The sequence below is a fragment of the Sorghum bicolor genome, chromosome 10, assembly GCF_000003195.3.
Source record: "Sorghum bicolor cultivar BTx623 chromosome 10, Sorghum_bicolor_NCBIv3, whole genome shotgun sequence".
In the NCBI taxonomy this organism is placed as follows: Eukaryota; Viridiplantae; Streptophyta; class Magnoliopsida; order Poales; family Poaceae; genus Sorghum; species Sorghum bicolor.
The window spans coordinates 33808279-33813535 of record NC_012879.2 but is presented as its reverse complement, the minus strand read 5'-3'; the positions used below and the strand labels follow the sequence as shown (position 1 = coordinate 33813535).

General features: G+C 39.5%; 1 pseudogene; it reads left to right on the top strand.

Annotated features, from left to right (window-relative positions):
* Positions 2610-4530, top strand: LOC8085327 (annotated as a pseudogene).

The window sequence follows — 5257 nt, the reverse complement described above, 5'->3', positions numbered from 1 at the left end:
TGTTTCTTGTCAATCAACATCCTGCAGTTGTCTTGTTTGATTCTGGAGCTTCGCATTCATTTATGAGTCAAGCATTCGCATCTAAGCATAGACAGCATGTAGTTGATCTTGACAGTGGCAAGTTCTGCATTAGTGCTGCTGGGAACCAAATTTCCACAAACAAAGTGAGCCGGGCTTGGGAATAGATGTTATCTTAGGGATGAATTGGATGAGCAATAATGGGGTGCTAATAGACACGTCCACGAGGGTAGTCATGTTGCGAGAGCCTGATAGCAAAGAAGCCTTCTTAGTCCAGCTTCCCAAGAATGATGACATCCGTCACGCTGCCAATGCTATTAGGCCACTCACTGTGTCAGATATTCCTGTAGTGTGTGAGTTTCCGGATGTCTTTCCAGAGGATCTGCCCGGTCTGCCACCGGACAGGGACATATAGTTTAAAATTGATCTAATTCCGGGTATCGCACCTATCTCTAGAAGGCCATACCGAATGCCACCCAACGAGTTGGCGGAGTTGAAGAAGCAATTGCAAGAACTCCTAGAGAAAGGTCTTATTCGGCCTAGTTCTTCTCCATGGGGTTGTCCGGCTCACTTTGTTAAGAAGAAGGACAAGTCTCTACGTATGTGTGTAGACTATCGTCCCCTTAATGTCGTGACTGTTAAAAACAAGTATCCATTGCCTCACATTGATATCCTGTTTGATCAATTAGCTAAGGCCAAAGTATTCTCCAAGATTGATCTGAGATCTGGGTATCATCAAATCAAGATCCGACCCAAAGACATTCCTAAAACGACTTTCTCTACCAGGTATGGGTTGTATGAGTACTTAGTCATGTCCTTTGGTCTGACTCATGCCCCTGCTCATTTCATGTACCTAATGAATTCGGTGTTCATGCCTGAACTGGATAAGTTTGTGGTGGTGTTCATTGATGATATATTGGTTTATTATGAAAATGTCCAAGAACATGAGAAGCACCTTCGGATTGTACTCACTAGATTGCGAGAACATCAGCTCTACGCCAAGTTCAGCAAGTGTGAGTTTTGGCTGAAGAAAGTGCCTTTCCTAGGCCATATTTTATCCGAAGAGGGTATTTCTATTGACCCGTCAAAAGTGCAGGAGGTTCTAGACTGGAAGGCCCCGACTTCAGTGCACGAGGTTCGGAGTTTTCTCGGTCTAGCTGGACATTATTGTCGCTTTATTCCGAATTTCTCCAAAATAGCTAAGCCTATGACCAAGCTACTGCAAAAAGATGTAAAGTTTGTGTGGTCCCAGGAATGTGAAGTCGCTTTCACCACTTTATGCCATTTGCTGACCACCGCTCCTGTTCTGGCACAGCCTGACATTAAAAAGCCTTTTGACGTCTTTTGTGATGCTTCCGGCACTGGCCTAAGTTGTGTGCTTATGCAAGAAGGCTGAGTTATTGCCTACGCCTCTCGACAGTTGAGGAAACATGAAGCCAACTACCCGACTCATGATCTAGAGTTGGCAGCAGTGGTACATGCGTTGAAACTCTAGAGGCATTATCTGTTGGGTAATCTATGTCACATTTACACTGACCATAAGAGCCTTAAATATATATTCACTCAGCCCGAGCTAAACATGAGACAAAGAAGATGGTTGGAGTTGATAAAGGACTACAATCTAGAAGTACACTATCATCCGGGCATGGCCAATGTTGTAGCTGTTGATCTCAGTCGGAAACAACATGTTAGACCTCTCCTAGAGGAAGGCTTCAATTTATTGCATCCTGTGGTCCTGTACAACATCGTACTCAGCTGCTCGTTAGAGAGTGAAATCATAGAGCTCTAAAAGTCTGATCGTGGTATTTTCCATATCAAAAGAAAAATGCAAGAGCAAGACACCAAGCAATTTAGGGTAGATGAGAAGGGTGTACTATGGTTTGACGATCGACTAGTTGTACCTAAAGACCGTGACCTACGCAACAAAATTTTAGATGAAGCTCATTCTTCCAAGTTGTCCATTCGTCCTGGTAGTAGCAAAATGTACCAAGACTTGAAACCTCATTTCTGGTGGACCAAGATGAAGAAGGAGATAGCAGCTTATGTTGCTAGGTGTGATAGTTGCTGCAGGGTAAAGGCAGTTCACCTTAAACCTCCAGGTTTAGTGGAACCGTTGTCGGTTCCGGGCTAGAAGTGGAAAGAAATCAGCATGGATTTCATTGTTGGCCTTCCCCCTACCCAAAAGGGACACAATTCCATATGGGTGATTGTTTACCGTTTAACCAAGTCAACTCACTTTATTCCCGTACGTTCTACATACCGACCTTCCGACTATGCTGAGTTTTACTTCTCTCAGATTGTTAGATTGCATGTAGTGCCTTGCAATATTATTTCTGATAGAGGTCCGCAGTTTATTGCTCGCTTTTGGGAGCATCTGCATTCACTCCTTGGTACAAAGTTGGTTCGCAGTTCAGCCTACCACCCTCAATCCTCCGGTCAGACTGAGCGTGTGAATCAAATTTTAGAGGATATGTTGAGGGCATGTGTGATATCTTCCAAGGGTGCATGGGAGAAATGGCTACCCTTAGCTGAATTCTCTTACAACAATAGTTATCAAGAAAGTATCCAAATGGCTCCTTTTGAAGCTTTGTATGGCCGCAAATGTAGATGGATTTAAGAAAGGGCAGAGAAAGATAATGTTCAGCGCATTTAAGAAAAATTTGAACAAGGAAACAAAGGTATGGCATCCCAACTATCATTTGTTTTTTCTAATATGAATCTTTTCCACATATTTTGATATTAGTCGACGCTATGGCCGAGAATATGGTAGGCTTCGATCTTTTGTATTCCATAGTTTCTTTAGATTGTATTGCCATTTTATATTTAGTTTTAGTTTCCTTATGTATACTGGCACCTAAATATATAAAGGTAGACTAGCTTGCTTGAAACTTTTGTCTTGTGGGTGGTCAATCTCAATCTTGTTCCAGATAGTCTATGATGATGAGAATCATATCCACTCCAAAGCTTCTGTCCTAACTTATAAGTAGAAAAGGGTTGAGCCTCTGGTTGGGCTGCCATATTATGATTTATGTGTCATGTTCTCTCTAAATTAGCCTTATAATATTGCTAATTTACTACTTGATCACAGGTGGCACAGTTCGCCGCGTCTGTGGCAGAATGTTCTGCTTATCATCACGGTGAAGAAAATCTATCAAACACAATAGTAAGAATGGCTCAAGATTTTGTTGGAAGCAACAATATCAATCTTTTGCGTCCCAATGGACAATTTGGTACAAGATTAGAGGTGAGTTATCAAGCCACTATGAGAAAACTAGTTGTTAAACATTTTATTCATGCTTGTTTTTCATTTTAGGGAGGCAAAGATGCTGCTAGTGCTAGATATATCTTCACTGAGTTATCCAGTATCACTCGCAGGATATTTAATGAAAATGATGATATTTTGCTCGAATATTTGCGTGAAGATGGGCAATCAATTGAACCTTCATGGTAATAACTAGGCACCACTTGCTTCATCCATCCTCAGCAATTTGACCTTTATAATAAGTAGCTAAGGCCTGGTTGTCACTTTTTAGGTATTTGTCAATCCTTCCAATGATTTAGTTAATGGAGCTGAAGGAATTGGTACCGGATGGAGCACAAAGATTCCTTGTTACAATCCCAAAGATATTGTACACAATTTGAAACTAATGATACAGGGATCAGAGACGTTGGAAGAAATGAAACTGTGGTTTAGACATTTCAACGTTAGTAATACATGCTTTTTTTTACAATTCTGTTTTTATTTTTGTCTTAAAAAAATCTAATGTTGGTGTTTCATTTTCTGTACATGAACCAACAGGGAGAAGTGAGTGTCAAAAACGAAACTACCAAGACCAAGAAATCAGGTGTTACCTATACCGCTAGTGGTATCATAAAGGTTGTTGACAAAACAACACTAAAACTAAGTGAGCTCCCAGTGAAGATCTCGATGGAGAATTATGAAAAGAAGCTTAAAACTTTTATGGACAGAGAAGACAAATTCATCAAGGTAATTGATTACATAGTATGTTTTAATCATGAAATGATTGTTGTCCATTAGTTTTTAATCATAATAATTTTACAGAGTTATGAAAAAAAGAGAGGCGGCAATGATGTTGAAATTATGATACACTTGCATGAGAATTCTGAGAATTTGGCGCAAGCCAATGAAGTAGATCTTCAGAGAAAGTTTGAACTGAGAACATCAATAGGAACATCAAATATGCATTTGTTGGATTCAAATGGCATAATTAAAAAGTATGACAGTCCAGAGCAAAGTATGTACTACCTTTATGCTACAAGACCTTCATTTTTTATTTCTTTTGTCGTATTGTAACTAAATTGTGTCATTTATTTTAGTACTTAAGGAATTCTATGACTTCAGGCTTGCTTTTTATGAGAAAAGAAAGGTACGTTTCCATTTAATAATTGAATGGCACATATTCTTTGGACTATTTGATATCAGATTTAGTAATTGTCAATATGCAGCAAAAGCTAGTGGAAATGGCTGGCCGCGACTTGAAAATGGCATAGAACAAACTTAGATTTATTAAAGCTGTTCGAACTGGAGAAATCAAATTATTTGACATGGATAAAGAAGGCCTACATACGAAGCTCAGAGAAATGCAGTTTGAGGAATTTGAACAAGCCAAGCCCTCTTGGGAGAATCAGGATGGTGCCAAAGCACAAGGAATCATAAGGGGATATGACTACCTCTTGTGTCTGATATATGTATTCTTATTGACTAAAAATATTTACTTTCATCTAAAATATTCTTGGCTGAGTTGCTATGGTTTCAGCTTGTTGGGCTGGTGGATTGTTCTCAGGTGTGTAACTACTGAGCAGGAGCCTGAATTGTCGACTAAGTCTGAAATGAATAGTGCAAATTTATTTCATTTAATTAAAATAGAAAGTCTTCATGCATGAGAATGACTTGTCCTGAATTTATTTCGTAGATGGTTCATTCCTATTGTAGAATATATTATAAAATTCAAAGAGCTCTCCTTCCCATTTGCTTCTGTATTTATATTCCTGTGTTTCTTTTTGTTTCATTACCTTGTTTAGCCCGCAGGTTGGTTCGTTCGAATTCGTTCGTGCATCCATACTCATCAGGTAAGGGATGTGAATGCAGTGGACAAGCAGCACGAGCTATGACACTGGAAGTGCAGTTCTTTTCTCCTCAGCTTACAGTTCTTTTAATTGATTTTTACGGAATGATATCTCTAATTTACCGTGATATATCAGTAAGTTATTCAAAAGA